This window comes from Ornithorhynchus anatinus, chromosome 6, assembly GCF_004115215.2.
Source record: "Ornithorhynchus anatinus isolate Pmale09 chromosome 6, mOrnAna1.pri.v4, whole genome shotgun sequence".
In the NCBI taxonomy this organism is placed as follows: Eukaryota; Metazoa; Chordata; class Mammalia; order Monotremata; family Ornithorhynchidae; genus Ornithorhynchus; species Ornithorhynchus anatinus.
In genome coordinates, this window is record NC_041733.1 from 29,990,146 (window position 1) to 30,014,345 (window position 24,200).

Genomic DNA, 24,200 nt, shown 5'->3' on the forward strand with positions numbered 1-24,200 from the left:
TTCTGGTTCATATCAAAACACAACAGCAAGTTCGACTAATTCATCTCCATTTTCTGAAGTCGAAAAAATGTGGCAATTGAGGCAAATGCCTCCATAAAAAAAATGTTCCCTTTATCTCTCAATCCCACTGTGTCTGAATTTTCTTCCAACAACAACAGATGCTTCCCTTGCACCAGGTAGAAACTCTACATGATCTGGTGACAAAATATAGCTTTTGGAAACATATTTAATCAAAGCTCCCCAAACCTACTACAGGAAATGGGCAAAGCAACCATGTAGTCTATTGAAAAAATCAACAACACTGAAATCAAAAATCTCATTCCCCATACAGAGTCTGAGCCACCAAGTGTATCTCATGATTTTTTAAAAGTCTCACCCACAGAGACAAGTTGAATTTAAATTAATTCTAAAGAAACACATTCAATCATAACAAAATTTGACTGGCCCACTTCAATCAATGGAATTTATTGAATGCTTACTTGTCAGAGCACTGTATTTGGTGCTTGGGAGAGTACAATACAATAGGGTTCGTGATAAAATTGCTTATAGGCCAGGGGTCATATCACTAACCTAACTGTAAGGTACTTTATATCCTCTATATAAACAGGTACAGTTTAGAGGCAGAGTCCATTTCCTAGGAGTTCAGTAGTTGTGACCTGACTTACAGAAGAATGTAGTGATTAATGTTGTTTGATTATTATTGGAATGAATAACACAATAATCAACAGTATTTATTGAGTTCATTCATTCAATAGTATTTATTGAGCGCTTACTATGTGCAGAGCACTGTACTAAGCGCTTGGAATGTACAAATCGGTAACAGAGACAGTCTCTGCCCTTTGACGGGCTTACAGTCTAATCGGGGGAGAATTAGGCACTCTAATCGGGCACTCTAATTTGTGCAGAGCACTGTACTAAGCAGCTTGGGAAAGTACAGTACAACAGCTGGAAGATTTGATCCCTGCCCATAAGAAGCTTACAGTCTACAGTCTACCCATGTATTGTGTTTTGAAGAGAAGGATGAGCACTGAGAAGAAATTGCCTAAATAGACACTGGGCACCTCAGAGTGATGTAGTGTATCTTTATCTACAATCACACAAACATACCTTCCCACACCACCACACGTACACACATATACACAGACACACAAAAACAGCATGTTTGTATTTAATAGACTGAGAGCCCCATTTAGGACAGGGGCTCTGTCCGATCTGATTGACTTGGATCAACCCCAGCGCTTAGAACAGGACTTGACACCTAGTTAAGTACTTAACAAATACCATACCATACAAATACAAATACCATATCATACAAATACAAATACCATAAATAAAATGATAAAACAATTCAAATAGTTACAATATAGAGAGAGATGCACAGAGAAATTTAGAGAGAGGTAGAAATAGGCAGCCAGAATAATACTCCCGAAATCATCTTAAATCTGATGTTACTTGAAAAGAAATCCATTTGACCACTTGCATTTAGTTGCAGTGACATAGGTGATGATTCCACCTATGTCTCTCCAGAATCTTTTCCCTAGATGTCACCCTAACCTCCAAGGGATTCAGCACACTGAGATTTGTTTGCTTAGTTTTTCTCATCAGGCTAGGGCTCTTGCTAGTCTTAGCATTTAAAGAGAGCCAGAATGGGTCAAATGTGAAGGGAACTGAGTGAATTTAATGCTACCCCTGAGAGAGCTTGGCTGGCTTCCAAATCAATCACTCCCAGTGGGGATAAAGAGAAAGCAACTGAGGCATTAAAGAAAGGTTCTAACTCTTAGCATGGTGAACCTTAAACTGACATTAGATACAATACCCCTCACAGCAAAGAAGGTTGCAAAATAGTTATTTGTAAAGTAGAAAAAAAAACAAATTATCTAAGAATTTCTGTGGAAAATATTTCAGAGAAAACACTTTCAGTTTGCCTTTTAATTATTTACAGTACACAAAAAAGCATTCCGATTTCGGTATCGCTGTAGTTTGATTCTTACAGTATCATAAGGATTGTTATTTAGGAAATAGGAAAACTTAACCTCTCTCTGAGTGAAAATATCAGAAAAGAGCTATTTCTACCAAGGGACCTGGCTCAGCCATGCCCAGGCTTGCTGTCAGAGAACTCCTGTTTACTAGCTTAACTGTATCATTAGCCAGATATGGACTGTCTAGTTTGCAGGAGACCAGCTTTCCTTCTTTCTGGAAAAAAAACCAATCTGTATATCAGTGATCTTACACACAGGAAAAACAACAACAATTAAAGAATTTTCTAATGGATGGATACTACAATTTGAGGCAGATTTAACTGGTTATTTCTTCTTAAACCCCACTCCTTCTCTCTCAACAAGACAAAACAATAACAACCCACCCCGTCAAGTTTAAATAACTCAAGGTTCTAAGCAAGCAATATGTGAAAAATCATTTGTGGTCTATTTGGGGATTCTTTATCAAATTGAGTGCTTTTCAGACAGGTTAGGTGTTTACTTTGCATATCTAGCAGCTGTATTCAAATACAAAAACAGATTCACACCTCTATAGCCAGTTTAAGTATCCTGGGGCTTAAAATATTGTATTCCTAATATTAGTTAGGAAGACTATGTTTTTATTAAGCTATGAAAATTAAGAGACCAAGGGCTTTGAGTTTAAAATGACTATTGACTATTTTGGAAGCAAGACCCAATAGTTTAGGAATTATTTAACCCTCCCTCTTTGGGAGACTTTCATTCCACCCTGCAAGGAAAAATGTGGTTCCAAAGTGTTTGTCTGCGGAATGAGTGTCCTAGCTTCCAACTCTGCAGAAAGCAGAGTTAGTTTGGCAGAGGTGAGGAGGGAGGGCATTCCAGGACAGTGGTAGGACATGGGCCAGGGGTCGATGGCGGGACAGGCGCGAATGGGGGACCGTGAGGAGGTGAGCAGCAGAGGAGCCGAGTATACGGGGTGGGCTGTAGAAAGAGAGAAGGGGGGTGAGGTAGGAGGGGGAAAGGTGATGGAGAGCTTTGAAGCCAAGAGTGAGGAGTTTTTGTTTCTTGTGAAGGCTGATAGCAACCACTGGAAACCACTAGTGTGCCTATCAACGCTATTGTATTGTACTCTTCCAAGCACTTAGTACAGTGTTCTGCACAAAAGTAAATGCTCAGTAAATACCATTGATTGATTGATCGAGCTCTTACTTTGGGCAGAACACTATTCTAAGGGCTTGGACGAGTAAAATACAACAGAGTTCACAAACATGTTCTCCTGGCCACCAGGAGCTTATTCATTCAGTCGTATTTATTGAGCACTTACCGTGTGCAGAGCACTGTACTAAGCTTTTATTCTAGAGGGGTAGACAGACATTGAAATAAATTGCAGATACGTACATAAGTGCTGTGGGGATGAGGATGGGGTAAATATCAAATGCTTAAATGGTACATATCCAAATTCATTTCAATTCAATTACATTTATTGAGCACTTACTATGTGCAGAGCACTGTACTAAGCGCTTGGAAAGTACAATTCGGCAACAGATAGAGACAATCCCTACCTAACAATGGGCTCACAGTCTAGAAGGGGGAGACAATGCATATGCAACGTGGAAGGGAGAGGGAGCAAAGGAAAATGATGGCTTAGTCAGGACAGGCCTCTTGGAGGAGATGTGATTTTAATAAATAGCATGATTTTAGAAAAACAGCAAGGACTAGTGGATAGAGTATGAACCTGGGAGTCAGAAGGACCTCTTTTCTCATCCTGGCTCTGCCATTTTTTGGCTGCATGAACTTGGGCAAGTCACTTAATTTCTCTGTATCTCAGTTCTCTCATCCGTAAAATGGGGATTACAACTGTGAGCCCCATGTGGGACACGGACTGCATCCAACCTGATTAGTTTGTATCTAGCCCAATGCTAGATAGTAAATACTTAGCAAATGCCATAAGAAAGGCTTTTTAGGTGGGGAGAGTGGTTGTCTGTCACATACGGAGAGGGAGTTTTAGGCCCAGAGGTAGGCCATGAGCATGGTGTAGGCAGTGACAGAGACAAGATCAAAGTACAGTGAGTAGGTTGGTGTTAGAGAAGTGAAGTGTATGGGATGGACTGAAGAAGGAAATCAGTGAGGTTAGAGAGAGGTAAGGAGTTAGGAAGTAAGGAGTTAGGAGGCAAGGAGTTTCTGTTTGACATGGAGGTGGATGGGCAATCACTGCAGGTTCTTATGGAGTGGGGAGACATGGACTGAACTTTTGTTAGAAAAATGATCCGGGCAGCAGGGTGAAATATGAACTGGAATGGGGAGAGACAGGAGGCAGGGAGGTCAGTGAGGAGGCTGATGCAGTATTGGAAGTGGGAAATGAAAAAGTGCTTGGATAAACATAGTAGCAAGAAGAAGAAAAGGGATTTTTTTAGAAATTATTCTTGATTGGACTCTGCTTTTCAGACCTTTAAACTAGTCAAGAGAAAGAGTTTTCAGTGGCAGAGCAGGATATTTTTGAAGGTATACAAATGGGCCAGCTTACAGAAACGTGGCAGCAGGTTAATGCTAGAAGTCCTTCAGCTTCAGTCCCAGACATAAAAACGGCCCACTTGCTGATGAGGACAAGAGCCTTTATGATCTTGAGAAAGCATTTCTTCTAGAGATACAGGGTACCATCAATCAATAACATTTTTCTTTGATTTCTTAGCTTGACGTTCCAATATTACAACGGCAAATCATAATCCTAGTAAAATAAATAAACTCTGGAGAGACAAGGCTATAAATTGGGGTTGCAAGGCTCAAATGAACTCTATCAGGCTCTGTTAAGTATAGAATGCCTTCTACTTTGTATTTAGAATGTCCGTTTGGAATGAGAAAGGTGGACAGAGATAGGGATAGTCAGGGTCAGATTTACCAAGATCTGAAATAAGATTAGTATCAATTATAACTTTTGCACCTGATAATTCTGCATACACCTTCTCCAAGGTTTGAGCTTTCTTGCCTCACCTGGATTCTCTGAACACATTTTCACCAACTCCTGTGGGACAAAACCCCGATTCCACTCTAGAAGAACTTGCTCATCATGTTGAATGAATCCCTAGAATACCTGGACCCTCATGTTGATAACTTCCAAGCTTTTTCAACTAAATACAATAGTCCTACCAGCAGCCGAGGTGTCAAAAAATAAGCAAACTATATTGTGTTGAAAAAGTAACTTTGACAGGTCTAATTTACAGAGACTGATTCATGTGACAGCACAAACAAATCACTCTTGTCAAAGTCTATATTGAAAATGGAGTAAATTGATTGCAGAGTCAAGTGCACTAGTAATTTCAGGAAGTATTGTGACACCATTTATAAAATTCTACTTGGGTTAAAAAAGCTCATGCACATAGGCATGGACACACATGTGTGCACCTGCACGCACATCTATATACACAACCCAAATCTGCCTTTCCTAAGTGACACATACTTGCACCATTCAGGTACGGGGGAGGATAATGTTGTCGAAGAATAGACATGCGAGGTTGCTACCAGGAGTGATTCTCCCAAGCAACTCTGTTACTGTGTATTCTGGAAGTAATATGAGAATTCCCTCGAGTGCCTTGTACAATATAGGGAGGAGATCAACAAGAAATCCTTAGAGTGAACTAAACATTCGCTATATGCTTATTTCTTACAGGGTGGGTGGGTTCCAAAGAGTGGCAGATTCAAACACAAATACAGTATCTTGGCATAAGATACTGCAACATCATCATTCCTTTTTTCACTTATGAAAAACTCTATCTCAATCATACTGCTTTAATAGGGCCCTTTTAACACGGATAGAAAATATGTAATCTCCGACATTATTGATTTTCTCTGCCTAAATGGTCATGACAAGTTTCTGAGGGTAAGAGGTTCTGATATGGAACAGTACCAGCCTGGCTTCTTATCTATAAATAAAAGGGGTGTTTTACATGGTAAATTGAATGTCCAATCTCTATAAAGATAAGTTAAAGTAAAACTTGCCTGAAGTGTGTCCAATGAAGCTAACAATCCTGAGCTTGAGTAGGGAACGTGAAACCAATAAGTTATGCTAGACAGGCACTTATAGAGGTCTTTTGGGGTCATGTTTACTAATCTCTATCTCCCTCTGTCAGAATGTAATGAAGGAGCACAAAGCATACAAAACACCAGGTAGATGGTAAAGAATCCCGAAATATGCAAGCTCCTGATTTATATAAGGCTAATGGAAACTGCAACAACGATTATTAGGATTATAGCAAAAATCATTCTCTAATTGGTAATTGTGAAAAACATTCAATCTAGGAGTCCATGGTTTGGGCATTAAACATTTTGAATCCCATTATTTTCCTGTGACCATTCTTTGGCTGAAATCTCTGCGAATTCCCATTAGACAGCTTTCACCCATGGGCAGTATAAGTGCTTGTGCTTGAATTTTAAAGAGAAAAGCAATTCTAATGGTCTTACTAATTTTAAGGTATGGAATTCATTTCGATATACTTTAAGGTCCACCAAAAATACGAAAACAGAGTATTAAATTTCCAAAATCAATAGCATGTACATAAATTGACATTCATTACTTTACAGCCATTTCCAGTTTCCCCTTGATTGATTAAAGCTCAGGGTTGACAATAAGTGCTTTTCCCCTGCCTGGAGAAATTCCCAATTGTCCATGCTGTGAACCTTCCATTATGAGACATGAGACAGCGGTAGCAAGGCATGGTTCATTTCACACCGGCACAAAATAGACTTGTCATTCCACATTCGAAAGTAAGGAACCTCATGGAAGAGCAATGTGTCAAAAACTTGTCAAAAAAGGCTTGTGCTTAATGACAACAGAGAACAAGGAAACCATGTCCCGAGGATTTTACCATCCAGTCTGAGAATACATACAATAATGCAGCAAAATGTCCCCTGCAATTACTTATTTGCTGTTTATATGTATGATTCCAAGGTGCTTAATTCATGCTTTAGTTTTGGGCAGCTTTCATCCTCATTAATTCTGATCCACATCGAAACTCCATAAAATAAACACTTACAATATAAATAAAATGACTCTGAAAAATGAGTAGGCAAAACCACTTGACAAAATGAGTAGAAAGTTATTTAAATTAATACATGCAAAATCAAATATGTTTTCTCTGCACTGATGACAAAGGTAATGGAAAAATCCTTGAAAGGAATCGGTAATTTTAGTGAGCCTTGTCTACCACCCAAAAGACAAAGCAACTTCTCCCAAATACCCTATTTTGTGCTATATACTTCATAGCCCTCTTAGGGGAAAAACTACTCAAAGAAAAATTGTTCTGGGAGCATACCTTCAGGTGACTCAAGAATACACTTTCGGGAACAAGAGAACTGAAGAGTTCCACTTCTTGATTCAAAAAAAGAAGCTAATTCCAAGCGATGCCGGTTGTAATGGGGATGGGCAGGTAAAGATCACTGTTTCATTTACTAATTTATTACAGGAAGATCTGGGCCTGCTGGATGGATGCCCAGGTTGCCATGTAGGGAAGGGATCTCGAGGAGTCTGAGGAGAATTCTCGGCCAGCAGTGTGTACTGCTTGTGTACTCTCTTGTTGCTTTGTTGAATTTTTTATTTTTAATGGAATTTAACCTTATTCTTTTCCCATGCATTTTCTTCCCTAGACGGTCAATCCTTCCAGGAGCCAGGAATAGAGGTAGAATAATTTGTCCTTATATTTCCTTCCAGTGCTTAGAACAGTGCCGGGCACTTTCTATATGCATGATAAATCACAAAGCAAGTAATAATAATAATTTTGGTATTTGTTAAGCACTTACTAAGTGCCAGGCACTGTTCTAAGCGCTGGGGTAGATACAAGGTAATCAGGTTGTCCCACGTAGGGCTCACAGTCTTCATCCCCATTTTACCGAGGAGGTAACTGAGGCACAGAGAAGTTAAGTGACTTGCCCAAGGTCACACAAGTAACACGTGCTTGCAAGGTGTTATGAGATCATGAGGTATTAAGGAAACTTGAAAGACACTGTGCTTCCTGTCAGGAAAGGAGAGAGTAAGATTTATTTTGAAGGAACTTTTCAGCTTATCTGAAAGACTGTGATCATTCGGATAGAGGTTCAGGCCAACTACCAAAGACATTTTCGCATGGGATTTACTCTTTCAAGCGTATGAACTGGAGTGAAAGACACACATGAGCTGGTGACACATTCCATACCTCTCTGGTTCCCTCTCAGCTGGCTTTTGCATTTGATTATCATCATCATCATCAACATTATCCTCATCAAGTATTTGACTGCCAACAGGCTGCACACGCCGAACAGTATGTGCGGTTCCTCCAAGGTGGAGCTGAGAGAATCAACAACCAGGAAAAGGAATCACTTCTGAATACTTTCGAGCCCTACTGTTTGTCCCGGGGGAAGAGCCCAGTGGAAAGAGGCCCTGGCATCAACGTAATCCATGATTGAGACTGTGAGCCCCACATGGGACAGGGACGGTGTCCAACCTGATTAGCTTGTATCTATCCCAGCGCTTAGTACAGTATCTCGCACGTAGTAAGCCCTTAACAAATACCATAATTATTATCTGTCGTACTGCAATGGCGAGGACTGAGGCGAGCATGTACAACTGCAGCAGTGGCAGTGAGAGGCCATTGTGTTGGGTGGGCATGCCAGCTTTGTGATGTGCTTCAACCCTGCCTGTCTAAGCACCCGTTGCACCAGTGCCACAGTGGGGATCCGACTGGCAGGGAGAGATCAGAGAGTGCGAGTCATGTCCGTCGTTCTTGCCGAAAGACTCCATCCACTGGTACCCAGAATGTCTCTGGGGAGGCGTATATCTATCACGCAATTCATGGAGGCATGTTCAGCTCCATAAATCTATCACCCAATGAACCTCTCTGAATGGTTTCATGATTTTATTTGACTTTAAAAAGCCCTTGGTGCATGCAATATCCCTCTGTGATGCCAAGACTTGCTCTAGAAGTGAAATGTCCTCAGGCCCAGGGGATGTGGGCACTTGGATCATTGCTGACTTGCATCCATAAGGGATCTGGGGAGAACTTACCACTATACAGATTTACCACTAGTCTGTCACTAGGTCAGAAATCTGCAGTGGTTTTTCAATATCAAATTCTTAAGGATTTTGGAGTTCAAAGCAAAATTTATGCCAACGCAATTGCAAGTCCCAAAAGGCCAAAAAGGTGACCTTCCTCGGGGCAACTGGCCACCAGGCAAGATGAAACCAGCAACTTGGACACATTCTATCAATTAATGGTATTTAGTGAATGCTTACTGTGTGCAGAGCACTATACTAAGTGATAGGGAGAGGACAATAGAGTTATTAATAATAATAATAATAATAATGTTGGTATTTGTTAAGTGCGTACTATGTGCCAAGCACTGTTCTAAGTGCTGGGGGAGATACAAGGTCATCAATCAGGTTGTCCCAAGTGGGGCTTACAGTCTTAATCCCCATTTTACAGATGAGGGAACTGAGGCCCAGAGAAGTTAAGTGACTTGCCCAAAGTCACACACCCAACAAGTGGCAGAGCCAGGATTAGAACCCACGACCTCTGACTCCCAAGCCCGTGCTCTTTCCACTAAGCCATGCTGCTTCTATAATCTCTGCCTTCAAGGATCTTAAAGTCTAGTAACTCACCAAGAGAAGCAGCATGGCTCAGTGGAAAGCACACGGGCTTGGGAGTCAGAGGTCATGAGTTCGAATCCCGCTCTGCCACTTGTCCGCTGTGTGACTGTGGGCAAGTCACTTAACTTCTCTGTGCCTCAGTTACCTCATCTGTAAAATGGGGATTAACTATGAGCCTCACGTGGGACAACCTGATTACCCTGTATCTCCCCAGCGCTTAGAACAGTGCTCGGCACAAAGTAAGCGCTTACCAAATACCAACATTATAATCAATCAGTCGGCGGTATTTATTGAGCACTTACTGTGTGTAGACCACTGCGCTAAGTACTTGGGAGAGTTCAATGTAACAGAGTTGGCAGAAACATTTCCTGCCCAAACCAACACTTTTCTGAATTTGAGTGGTAGAAATTTAGAGATGCTGGGCAGACTTGCTGTTCTTTTCCTGCTGGGAATAATTCAAGTTCCTTAGAAATGGAAATCCAATCAATGAGTCAATAATATTTATCCAACACCTATTGTATGGTTCTGTACTAAGCATTTGGGAGAGTCTACTGGAAGTAAAAAGCACAAACCCTGCCCTCAAAGAGTTTATAATCCTATTAACTTTCAGTCCTCTTGTGGAAATAGGGACCATATTTTACTTTCTCTGTTACTCGTGGAGAATCTGAGATTTAGAGAGTTTAAATGACTTCCATAGATACAAAGAGAAATTTTAAAAAGTTGAACTGAAAGTGGAATCCACATTTCCCAGGGTCAGAATTTAAACTCTATTCATTAGCTCATAATGACTTTAAACCAGTTGCTAATAAAAGCCAACTCTTTCGACATATTGATGCCTCTGTTTAAAGGCAGTAATTTGAAAAGATCTCTATTTCAGAGACTATTTTGGAACAAAGAGACTTGAAGGAAAATTCCATGGATGATGAAATTGGCATTGGTTCATCCAAATTTAAACTGTGTTTGTCTCATTAAACCAAACACATTTTCTGGTTGGTGGTCTGTTAATCTCTCTTTTTTAAGAGAAGCAAACTTTTCTAAGAGCATAAACAATAGAAGCTATTACCATCTCCCTTCTCTAACAGGATCCTAGAGAAATGGTTTCATTGCTCTTCTAAAAGCTCTACTATCAAGAGAAGGTAACTCTAACCAGAGACACATTTCTCATGTAAGGATTTACTCAATGAATTAATTGTTTTTAAAGGCCCCTCACTCCTCCACTTCACAAACCCGGAGAAAGGTTCACCCTAGGAAAAAAAAATCCTCTCCTTGATGGAAGTCGCTTGTGGGGACAGTCTAGGCTGAGCTTCTCAGCTCTGCCAAAGTCTTTGTTCCTGACATGACCTAAAAAGAGCTCTCTCTAAGCAAGTAACAGAAGCTCCATTCTCTGGGCTAGCTTAGCCCTGACTCCTTTTAGGCAGAAAATGACAGTTTTGCTCAAATGGGTCAAACCATCTGCAGATTTTATGATCTGGGTGACCGTCCACCAGATTGGGCTGAGGCTATAAAAGCATCTGAATATAGGAACACAACTGCCTGCGACTATTTGCTGCAAGTTCGAACACTGATCTTGGGGGTGGCAGACAGCTTTGAAGTGGGTAAACAATTTCTAAGCTTCCTCTAGGAATTCTTGCCGAAAAACTTTCAACAGCTCAGAATGTCCTGTGATATTTTCCCAATTTCTGTTGAGTGTTTACAGTTTTTCTAGGCCAAACCTTTCCCCTAGGTCTTCGGCTTAATTTGCCTCCTGCTCCTTAATCCAGTTAAAGAAGCAGTATCTAGGATCTAAAAGTCCAAACTTCTTCATGGAAAGGAAACTGTACAAGGGCTAGATCTTATGAGGAAAATGTTAACAATTATCACTTAAGTGAAGGCGAACAAATGAATTCACATGAAAATCTTATCAGATTCCTGGATATCTTCAATTGGGTTTAATGTTTTCAAGGAAATGGTCTTAAATTACAGCAGGAGACATTTCAGTTGGACATAAGGGTGGACATTTTGCCTTTTGGGGTGGAAAACACTGGAATGTGCTACCAAGGGAGGGTGTGGAGTTCTATTCTGGGAGATCTTTAGAAGTAAAAAAAAATTTTAAAAAATCTCTCCCCATCTTCACAGTCCTGTTGAAATCCCACTTCCATAAGGAGGCTTTCCTAATTCATTTTTCTTCCCCCCAGGTCACATCCTCTCTACTATCACCTCAGAACTTTCGTATTCACAGACTTTTGCATATGTCAATCACACTTTTGAACATGCTAATTTATCTATTCTTACTATTTGTGCATTTCTCCCCTATATGGAAATTATTTTGTGTCTATCTCTCCCATTAGGCTCTCTTTGGGCCAGGAACGTGCCTTCTGCCTCTACTGTTATCTAGCACTTAGTATAGTGCTTTGCACACAGTAGATGCTCAACAACTACTGTTGTTTGATTGAAAAGAATAAACAGCCATGGGTCTTGCAGAGTTTAGATATCCACCTACTGGGGAAGCATGGGATTAAAACAGGTGATCTCACAAATCCTTTTTTTGTTTTTTTGTTCTAAGATTCTGTTTTACTTTGTTTAGTTTGACTTCATTTACCCAAGTCAGATTTTTTTCTTTTTTTTGAAGAACATCCAGACACCAGTGTAATAAGCACTTGGGAGAGTCTACTGGAAGTAAAAGGCACAAGCCCTGCCCTCAAGGAGCTTATAATTCTATTAACTTTCAGTCCTCTTGTGGAAATATGGATCATATTTCACTTAATCTGTTACTCATGGAGAATGTGAGACCCAGGGAGATTAAATAACTTATACCCACCCCCAAAACAATGTAATTTGTCTTTGACTGTTCCCTGAAATTTGTTGGGATTCAATATAAAGCTCAAATAATGAGCCAATTAACTGGACTAGCACTCTGGCCTTCCTGAGCACATTTAGGCAACCCATTACTAATGCACACTATATCACTTTTTAGGGTATTAATTCATTCATTCAATCATATTTATTGAATGCTTACTGTGTGCGGAGCACTGCCCTAAGCACTTGGAAGACTACAATACCACAATAAACAGACACATTCTCTGCTCACAACAAGCTTACAGTCTAGAGTGGGGGAGACATATTAATACAAAAAAATTACAGATATGTGCATAAGTGCTGTGGGGTTGGGCGGGGGTGGGGGGAGAGAACAAGTCAGGGCGATGCCGAAGGGAGTGGGAGAAGCGGAAAGGGAGTGCTTACTTCAGGAGGAGATGTGCTTTCAATAAGGCTTTGAAGGAGGGGAGAATAACTGTCTAATGGATTTGAGGAGGGAGGGCGTTCCAGGATTGAAGCAGGACGTGAGTGAGGGCTCGGTGGTGAGATAGGTGAGGTTGCAGCATGGTGAGAAGGTTAGCGTTAGAGAAATGTGCAGGTTGGATTGTAGTAGGAGGGTAGTGAAGTGAGGTTGGGGGGGCAAGGTGATGGAGCGCTTTAAAGCCAAGGATGAGGAGTTTTTGTTTGATGTGGAGGTGGGTGAGCAATCCCTGGAGTTTTTGAGAATTGGAGTGACGTGTCCTGAACATTTTTGTAGAAGAATGATCTGGGCAGTAGAGGGAAGTATGGACTGGAGTAGGAAGAGGCAGGAATTCAGGCCTTTCTTTCATCTCCACCTTTAGTTTCCATCTTATTCTTATAGTAGAAACAGTCAAGGGAAAAGTTGTGGAATAAGCCACCCACTAGAAAATAACATATTCTGGCCCAGAAATGGAGCATTGTGAGGATAAATCTAAATAGAGAAAAATAGCACAAGGCCTTTTTATTTTGTGGAGGAATGAGCTAGTTGATTAAGTTGACTGATCCTGTAAAAATTATACTATGTAACATATTTCTTCAACGACCATGTCAATAATGTAGTTCATAAATGATTAGAATGCATGGGTGCCTGGATTTTCACTCTACCTGAAGCTGGAAGGATTAAAGCTCACAAAAGCACTGAAGCTGAGAACCCAAGTTCTCATTGAAGATTTAATTTCACCTACATTTAGCATAGAGAATATTAAAAATAAGCACAAAGGAGTATTTCAGAATGGCAAAGATGTTTTATTCAGTATCTAAGATTGTCTGGTTTTATAAGTTCATCACCCCATAGCAAATTTTGCTGTCAAAAGTTCCCCAAATTTATGACCTTTTTCAGTTTAAATTTTCAAAGCAATTGACGATAAAAAAAGTTGCGTGATAGAGTGGTGAGAGAATAATTAACTGGCTCTTAATTTCTTACTATCATGGTTTATGAACTTTCCCCAGGAGTTCAAATAAGGCATGCTGGAAGCTGGGAGAATCAATGAGATACTTTGAAAATATTGAAATTAGGCTCTGTTTAAAGTTATAGCATCTTTAAAATAGGAGTAAATTGAAGCGCTATCATTGTCCTGGCCATGATGATCCAAAGATTTAAAAATAAATGCAAGACAAATTAAACCTAGTTGTTTAGTTTATAAAAAGTACGAGGAATATTTTAAGGGGTAATCCTACCCACTTAGTAAGAAGAGCTTTAAACGACGAAGGCAAGACAGGTGAAATTTGCTTTGAGCTGAGGGGAGACAGGAATTCTGGAGTTAACTTGGGTTATTCTAGTGGGGGTGCTGCTAAAAGCAGAACTGTATAGGAGAGACTCAGCCTAAAGTGAGCCACAGATTCACATAGCAACTCACCTGGGGAAAAAGGAACTGGTCTGAGGGTTGGGTCTATGCCCAGTCCAAGCCTTGTTTTTCTTTCTCCAGAACAAACCTGAAAAAAGGCTTATTGCTCTTGTTGGGAAGAGTGGTCCTTGGTTATCAGTTGGCCGGTCTCCACAGTGCCCCTCTATCGTTACCTGTGCCATGGCCACTGTTCAATTAAAGGCGGTGCTGGTAGTATGTGGGAAATGGCTTCTGGAAAAGGAAGACATGAAAACTAAAGGGTGAAATCTGACCCGAATGATTCCTATTGTAATACATATTACCTTAACCTAGGTTAGATTTTATTCCTAGATCGTACAGTGTATATGACACTCAGGCAGTTGATTTCCATTTTTTTCTCTGCCCTCTGGCAAAGAAGAGGTAGTTGAAGAATTAAATGAGTCTGCCACCTGACCACACTTTAATGATTAGAATATGTAGCAGATGAACCTCCAAAGTCGACTGACTCATAGACCCCCTCTGAATATCTGGAATCTCTGCTTTACTAAAAACTATTTATTTGGAGGGAGAACACCTCATACACTTGTATAGTGTACAGCAAATGTTTTAATGAGGCTGTTGTGCTTGGCTGTCAGGTTGCACTGGCTTTGTTTAAGAAATAGTTTTACTAAAGAGAAAGACTGCCTCTTCTAGGAACAAGGTTTCTGATATTTAGAAAGAGATTAAAATGAAAAGAACAAACTGCCTGAGCACTTCTTTGACATTCTAAAACACTATTTTCTAAATCTATGTTCTTAATGGTGAACAGCAGAGAAAAGCAGAGAATGGAACATTTTCCTTCTTGTAATCTCTTGCCAGGAATAAGCCCTTTCATAATCAGCAATAGGGAGGGATATTCTACTCCACCACAGCCAAACACAAACCATCCCCTGTGGAGTCTACAAGAAATTTCAATTTTCCGCCCTTTTAGTACAGGTGGTATTTAGGAATGACAGAAGAGGGCTTTCCCATTAAGCCAATCTCCAAGGCTATTTTGTTCATAGAGAAAAACAAATAGCAAGAGAAAATATTCATAATGCATCTATGGCTACTCTCATTGATTTTCCTAATAATTTCCATGAGCTTTCCCTAGTGTGACATTTGCTGTGACATTCCATGGGAACATGGTGACTCGTTCGGCTAACGAGGATGCAGGTTTAATTAATTATAACGAGTCTTGTCAAATCCTACTTTCCTGGCAGATTCATGACTTGTTAAGTGGCTTCACGGTTAAGCATGTAGTTAAATCAATCAATGGTATTTAATGAGCACTGGCTGTTGCAGAGCGCTGAACTAAGCGCTAAGTACAATACATCGGAGTTGGTAGACATGTTCCCTGCTCAAAGGAAGCTAACGATCCAGAGGGGGAGACGGACATTAGTTTAAATAAATTACAGTTGTGGAGCTGAGGATGGGGTGAATATCAACTGCTTAAAGGGTAAAGATCGAAATGCAAAGGCAATACAGAAGGGAGAAGGAGTAGGGGAAAAGATGGCTTAATCTAGGAAGGCCTCTTGGAGGAGGTATTATTTTAATAATAGTTCCAGGTCAGAAAGAGAATGTGGGAAAGGAGTCAGCAGTGAGATAGATGAGATCGGGGCACAGTGAGCAAACTGGTGCTAGAGAAACAGAGTATGCGGGCTGGGCTGTAGTAGGAAATCAGTGAGGCAAAGTAGGAAGGGGTGAGCTGATTGAGTGTATTAAAGGTGATGATAAGGAGCTTCCAGTTGATGTGGAGCTGGAGAAGGAGGTTCCTGAGAAGTGGGGTGATATGAACTGAACTTTTTTTTAGAAAAATGATCCAGGCAGCAGAATGAAGTATGGACTGGAGTGTGGAGAGACAGGAGGCAAGGAGGTCACCAAGGAGGCAGGATATATAATAATAATAATGGTGGTATTTGTTAAGCGCTTACTATGTGCAAAGCACTGTTCTAAGCGCTGGGGAGATACAGGTTGTCCCATGTGGGACTCGCAGTTTTAATCCCCATTTTACAGATGAGGGAACTGAGGCCCCGAGAAGTTAAGTGACATATCCAAAGTCACACAGCTGGCAAGCGGCGGAGCCGGGATTAGTACCCATGACCTGTGACTCCCAAGCCCGGGCTCTTTCCACTGAGCCACGCTGCTTTTCATATGATAAGTGCTTGAATCAGCATAGTAACAGTTTCGATGGAGAGAATAGGGTGGAGTTTAGTGATGTTGTGAAGGTAGAACTGACAGGATTTGGTGACAGACTGAATACGTGGGTTGAATGAGAGAGATGAATTGAGAGTAATGTCAAGCCTATGGGCTTGCGAGGGGAGTGGTGTTGTCAACAATGATGGGAAAAAACAGGGAAGACAGAGTTTGGGTGGGAAGATAAAGAGTTTTATTTTGGACATGTTTAGTTTGAAGACTGTGGGTGGGTGAGTGGTGTGAGATTAGTGGAGGGATAGGGGAACCAGGGAGTTGAGTTCAGTGGAGAGGATGGCGTTGAGAGTGTCAATTTGTGTGTGAAGAGGTGGTAGTTTGGAATGGAGACCAAATGGGGCATGATGACTTTAGAAAATTAAAGGGGGGGGGGTGTGAAAAGATTGGAGGTCAGAGTGAGTGTGTGGGAGAGAAGGCAGGTGAGGAGGTTGTGATCTGATCGAGGAATTTCGGAGTCGGTGAGGGTAGGGATTGTACAGTGACTAGCGAAATGAGATACAGTGTGTGTCCAAGTTGGTGAGTGTGTGAGGTGGGGTGGAGTGTGAAGGTCATAGAGTTGAGAAGTGAGAGGAAGTGGACAGTGGAAGGGTCGTCGGGGACATCCCCATGGATACTGAAGTGCCTAAGGATCAACGTAGGGATAAAGAGAGAAGGAATGTGAGAAAGGGATGAAAATGGATCAGAAAGTTGGAGAAGAGGTCTGGGGAGGTGGGGGTAGGAGAAGCTTTTAGATTTTTTTACATATGGGAGTGGGAGAGGAGAGAAAAGGCATCTCTTTGCCTCTATGGTAAATTCTTTCTAAATTTGCATCTTTGAGGAAAAATGAAAATAGCCTCTCCTCATTATTGGTAGGGGATGTTGTGGTGGGTAGGAGAAATCAAAATTATGGAGAAAAATTCATCATCTCAACCCTTGTACATTCTAATGTTTCATGGCTGTTAAAGTGATTTGTTTTCCCAACTATTCTCTTAGATGATCAGTTGCCACTGAAGATCACTTTAAATCAAATAAGATTGAAAAGACAACTTTTTCTTTCTGAAGACCCCCCTCATTTTTTTTCTAAATCTTCAACAAAACCCCAATGAAAGATGAACCTCAATATCAGTGTTTCTGGTCATGGTCATTAGGTATTTTTCTATGCAAAGATAATCAAAGCAGATAGAGTGACATTCTTATCCTTCAGACCAATAAACTTTGTATTTACCGGTTAAACACATCTTTCCTCCATCACTAGCCTTAACTTGTCACTGATCAAGGAGGTCTGGCAGTTGTTACAGTCAAAAGTTAAAGCGGAGGAATGATTCTATTCTCAATCAAACATTGGCAACATAATAATAGCAAAAGCCATTGGAGATGCAGTGGGCCCTAGTGGAAAACAGCACAGGCCTGGGAGTCAGGGGACCTGGGTTCTAGTCCCAGCTTTTCCACTTGTCTGCTGTGTGATCTTGGGCAAGTCATTTAACTTCTCTGTGCCTCAGTTACCTCATCTGTGAAATGGGGATTAACTATGAGCCTCACATGGGACAAGGACGGTTTCCAACCCGATTAACTTGTATCTACACCAGCACTCGGTACACTACCTGGAACACAGTAAGTGCTTAACAAATACCATTAAAAAATGACACATCTCTAAGATATGTGGCTCAGTAGAAAGAGCACGGGCTGGGGAGTCAGAGGTCCTGGGTTCAAATCCCAGCTCTGCCGGCTGTCAGCTGTGTGACTTTGGGCAAGACACTTAACTTCTCTGTGCCTCAGTTCCCTTAACTGTAAAAGGGGGATTAAGACTGTGTACCCCACGTGGGACAACCCGATCAGTTTATATCCTCCCCAGCACTTAGAACAGTGCTTTGCACATAGTAAGCGCTTAACGAATGCCATTATTATTATTTTTATATGTTCAAATTCTTGTCCTTGTTGATAATGCTAAAACAAAAAAATATGCATAAGTTCCCAGAATGGACCTGATGCAAGTGTACACCCCACCACTGGGCACACAAAAATACTGAAATTGCTGGAAGTCACCCCATCAAAGAGTCACAGTAAACTTAATAATAATAATAATAATGTTGGTACTTGTTAAGCGCTTACTATGTGCAGAGCACTGTTCTAAGCGCTGGGGTAAACACAGGGGAATCAGGTCGCCCCACGTGGGGCTCACAGTCTTAATCCCCATTTTACAGATGAGGGAACTGAGGCACAGAGAAGTTAAGTGACTTGCCCACAGTCACACAGCTGACAAGTGGCAGAGCTGGGATTCGAACTCATCATCTCACAGGTTTAGATTTAGATTTACAATGACATTTAGTCCATGTTTCCTCACTCCTCAAGAACCTCCAGTGGTTGCCCATCCACCTCTGCATCCAACAGAAACTCCTTACCCTTGGCTTTGAAGCACTCGATCACCTCGCTCCCTCCCAACTTATCTCTCTGCTTTCCTATTACAACCCACTCCAGGCATGTTACTCCACTAATGCCAATGGGCTCGCTATACCTTGATATCATCTATCTCACTGAAGACCTCTCGCTCACGTCCCATCTCTGGCCTGGAACGTCCTCTCTTTTCATATCCGACAGATGATCACTCCCCCTACCTTCTAAGACTTATTAAAGGCACATCTCCTCCAAGATGCCTTCCCTGACTAAGCCTTCATTTCCCACTCCCTTCTGAACTGCCTTTAATGTTAATGCAAAAGGTGGATTTGCGCTTTTATCCACACCTCCCTCGACCCCACAGCACTTACGTACATAACCATAATTTATTTATATTAATGTCTGCAGGGAACACATCTACCAACTCCATTATATTGTACACTCCCAAGTGCTTTGTACAGTGCTGTGCACCTAGTAAGCACTCAATAAATACAATTGATGATGATGAGTGCTTCAAGTGGAGACTCACAATTTGACAAATGTCCTGTGAGTTTTTCTTAATCCCGTTATACTATTTCTGGCAGCAAAGAACTTTAAACATGGTGTTCTTTGTACACAAACTAGCATCACACTTGTATATATTTCTTCCACATTATTCTTTCTCCCTCCTTCCCGATTCCCCATGCTAGTGACCCACTTTCATTCACCATTATCTGACTTAGAATTTGGCTCAAAGGTGAATGTTTCGATTCACAAAATTCTTATCTCAGATTCAGAAGTAGGGGCTTTGTGTCGGCCGAATCATTTACTAGAAGGGAATGGTTATTTTCCCCTCCAACCATGTGATTTAAGCTCCTTCACTACCGTCAAAGCCAAAGTGGACAAGGGAGTTAAGGAATGTTGGTAACTCCCAAGTAAACACCAAGATAAAGCAAATTCTGGGGCTGGTGTCTGGAATAGCTATCACCTCTTTTCTCCCACAAATTTCCCAATAAAAGGTTTCAGAAATTTACAAAGAAAAGCTGCGGTGTGAGAGTTTTGGGACAGGAACCAAGATCTTTCATGGTTTTGCGTAGGTTAGTGAATGAATAGACAAATCCACTAAGAACATCAGAACAAGTGAAATCAATTATTGAAAAAGATCAATGTCTGCCACCATTATTCGATTATCACATGGTTTTAGAGGAAATTTCAAGCTCATATACATATTTATTGCCTCTGCAGGAGTGGTAGATACGCTAAAGCTAGAGACCATGGCCTGAGCCCTGACTACTAGCCTTATTTAGAAAGCATTCCCGGGCCAGGGGCTAGTGGGGGCTTGTGGAGTGGTCCCTTGCAGAAGCAGCATTCACTTCTCACTGGATAATTCACTTTTAAATGAAAAGAGTTAGAATTTTCTAAATGTGCGTCTTCTCTTTTTGAATCTAACCTCTTTACTATCAATTGTGTTCTCAGACTTGGGGAGTCAGAGGGCCTGCGTTTTAAACCGCCTCTGCAATTTACCTGCTGTGTGACCTTGGGCAAGTCACTTAACTTCTCTGTGACTCAGTTCCCTCATCTGCAAACTAGCAGTTCAAGGCCTATTCTCCCTCTTAGGTTGTGAGCCTCATGTGAGGTCTAACTATCTTGTATCTACCCCAGTGCTTAGTAGAGAGCTTAGCCCATAGTAAGTGCTTGACAAATACCCCAATTATTATTAGTAGTATTGGGTACATACCGTAAAAGGCACACATATCAATTGATCAGTCAATCAATCAATGGTATTTATTGAGTACCTATTGCATGCAGAAAGCTGTACCAAGTACTTCGAAGAATATAATGCAACAGAGTGGTATTTGTTAAGCATTTGCTTTGTATCAAATACCGTGAAGCACTGGGGTAAGAACATGTTAATTAGCTTGGACACAGTCCCTGTCCCTTATGGAGCTCACAGTCTAAGTAGGAGGGAGAACAGGTATTGAATCCCCATTTTACAGTTGAGGAAACAGAGGCACAGAGAAGTTAACTTCCCCAAGGTCATACAAGAGGTAATTGGCAGAGCCGGAATTAGAAAGGTCATCTGACACCCAGGCCCGGGCTCTTTCCATTTAGGCCACAGTGCTTCCCTTTTCTTAAAAAGAGATTCCATAGCCTTCCTTAGTAATGCTTATGTACATCCCACGATTCTTAAAGGTCAGAAAATTCTTGCCCAATAAAACAAATCCCTCTTTTTCTGAACTTATTGGAAATAGAGAAAAGCTACTCAACACCATTCAGTGAAGACTGCTGTCAATCAAGCACAGAGTGCCTACTGTGTGCAGAGAACTCTACTAAGTGGTTGGAAGACTATAATAGAGTTAGTATACATCACCAATCAACACCATCATCATCAGTGCTATTTATTGAGCATTGCACTACTTGGAAGGGGCCTCCAGGAGTTTGCAATCTAGTGGGGGGAGACTAACACTAAAATGAATTATGAAGCAGCACGGCATAATAGAAAGAGCACGGGCCTGGGAGTCAGAGGAACTGAGTTCTAATCTCAGCTATACCACTTACCTGTTGTGTGACCAGGGATACTTAACTTCTCTGTGCCTCAATTCCCTCATCTTCAAAATGGGGACTCAAAACCTGTTCTCCCTCCTACTTAGCCTGCGAGTAGCCTGTGAGTTTCACAGGGGACCTCCTTATCTTGAATCTGCCCCAGTGCTTAGTTCAGTGGTCAGTACATAGTAAGTACTTAACAAATACCACAGTTACTATTATTAGATGGGAGGAAGATGGAAAAATGGATATGAATTGGTGCTTAAGTAAAGGGTATGCCCCAGGTGGCTCTCTCAGTGCTTGGCACATAGTAAGCACTAAACAAGAACCACAATTTTAATTATTAAAAGCTGGGTAAACGATGCTTTGTGGCTCATTTTTCACTATGGTGGTGAGCTGCTTTGGGCTGCTATGCTGGCCCTGGGGTCAATTAGGCCTTAGGTTTCTATGGACAGGAGTCCAAACCTCCCATCTCATCGCCAGGTCCCAGGGAATAGAGTTGACTGTTTCTGTTCTCTCACCAGAGCTCAGCTCCACCTCTATCCAAGGGGGCAATTCACCCTCTTGGTCCCAAAGCCACGTCCTTTCCTGATGACTGCAAAACACCCTGGAGTGTGTGTCTAGGTGGCAGAGGTGAGGGTACTGTGCCGATGTGCCGGCCACCTGTAGCTCAGCTACCAGCATCCAAATGCCACCGCATGATGCTCCTCTTTGCTTTCTCGGGATTGCATTTTCACGGCCCTGCTTGGATTCCAGAATCTTTAGGAAGCTTTTCTTGGGCTGTTATGCCATATGGTTCCTTCTTATTCTCCTTATAATTCAGCTAAGCTTTCCTTCTAAGTAATTTCTTTGATTTTTTTTTTTTTTTTGATGTAATCTTCTCAAGCACAAGGAGTTTCATAAGCCCCCTATTCGGACATCTTTTCAAAAAGAAATGTCCCATTGTTTAGCGAGAGGAATGTTCCTTTTTTATCACTCTGTTATTGTCTCTAAATTATGGGTTCTGGCTGGTGGGCCATGATTTAGATCTCTGTGCTCAGCTGCACCTTGTGAAAAAAGTTTTCATGTGTACACATGACCACTGTAGCTGTTGCTGTCTAATACTGTATGTGACTAGATGCTTCAAAGGGCTACAAATAGCTGCTCACATATTTTCCCTCAGAGGTTTGAATTTAGCAGAGCACCTTTCTTTTACTTAGTTGTCCTACTGCTGGTGTTAGACATACAGGACCAGTGACAGATAAGTAAGCAAGATGCAGCTGAAAGGGTAAAAACAGAAAATCGGGTCAGGGACGGATTGCCTTAGAAGTGGCATTAAATTGTACGTGTTATCTTTATGGGTAACAATAGATCCTTGTTGGTAGAAAAAAAGGGATATGCTTTGAAATGATATCGCTGCAATATGCAAATGTACCATTTTTAGAAACAGACTGGACATGTTAACCTACTTTTCTTCTTGTGGAATTCCCTGAATATGCATCTTTCCCTGAGTATTTCTCCCAGGTGCTGAGATGTTAATTCTGCCTCATTCCTATTCAGTTCCTGTTCTTATTTGTACATTTTGGACTTTGATCAACACCATCAGATTCATCTCACTTACATTTTGATATATACAGCATGTAAACCTATTACTCAGAATGACCTATGAACGAACTAATTAATCTCCACTGTAAGTCTTTGTCCTTCGGATGCCTTGTTACCAGGCAGAGAGGCCTTAAATTTGAAGTCACTTATTCTTGCGACCACAGTTTAAAGGGCACTTTAAAATGCCGGCTACTCTTCTCCAAGTTCAGAAAATATAGAGAGGGCTGAACAAGTAGTAAATGACTGCCAAGGGTCTTAGACTTGTCTGGTTCAAATAAAATTTCCTAACAAAGACTGCATATTCTGGGTACACAAACTCATATGTAAACATACTAACATTTATAAATGAATCAGAATGTGACTTTAAATTAAAATAATGTGAGTAAGCTTTTGAAAGAGCTCCCTATGCCGGTGATTTGAATTTACTCTGAACTAAACTTTGCACATTTTAGGCATGTGGGTTAATTATCCTTAAAAATGACATAATTCTTAAGACTTGATAAACCTCAGAAATCCACTCTATCTTCACCCGGGCAGCCTGTCCCATGCCATTTACCTCTTTCCATATGGAAAATGCTCCTTTTATAAATAAACAGCTCCCTCGCTTGCCCTATATTTCACTCATATAAAATGCGAAGATTATCTACCGTGTCTTCCAAATGCTAGGCAGACGGTCCAAGTGGACTTAGCCAATTACGAGGGCTCACGGGTGGATTCAATAGAAGAATTCAAAGACACTGACAGCTTCACTTCTCCCCCAAAGGCTGCTTAACCCCTCAGCCAGGAACGGTTACTACCTCCAAGGGAGCCACGCAAGCTGGGGCATTGAGGAAAACCAGCCATACCTGCCCAGGGATTTGCACTGGGGGTGAGTTCCTGCATCTTTTGACTGCTACAGATCCAACAGGAAGGTTCCCATTGAAATTGTTTCTCTTTTTCAGAATGTTCCCAAATAACGGTGGTATTTGTTAAGTGCTTACTATGTTCTGTTCTGAACACTGGGGTAGATACAAGATAATCAGGGTGGACACAGTCCCTGTCACACATAGGGCTCACAGTCTTAGTCCCCATTTTACAGATGAGGGAACTGAGGCACAGAGAAGTTAAGTGACTTGTCCAAGTTCACACAGCAGACTAGTGGCAGAGCCGGGATGACAACCCAGGTCCTTCTGACTTCCAGGCCCGTCCTCTATCCGCTACAGCCTGCTGCTTCTCTACTGTTCCCAAACTAGGGTGGCAAACAGTGGTGCTTACAGATAGAAGAGGCCCAGATACACACAATGTCACATG

The 24,200-nt window shown here is 41.3% G+C and overlaps 1 long non-coding RNA gene across 1 annotated transcript in view; it reads left to right on the plus strand.

The window, feature by feature from the left end:
* LOC103169880 overlaps window positions 1–24,200 on the plus strand; it is a 53,741-nt gene that overhangs the window by 25,046 nt on the left and 4,495 nt on the right. Inside the window, exon 2 of the long non-coding RNA XR_485854.3 lies at window positions 23,674–23,778. This is a non-coding gene — a long non-coding RNA (uncharacterized LOC103169880). The remainder of the gene's footprint in view (window positions 1–23,673; window positions 23,779–24,200) is intronic.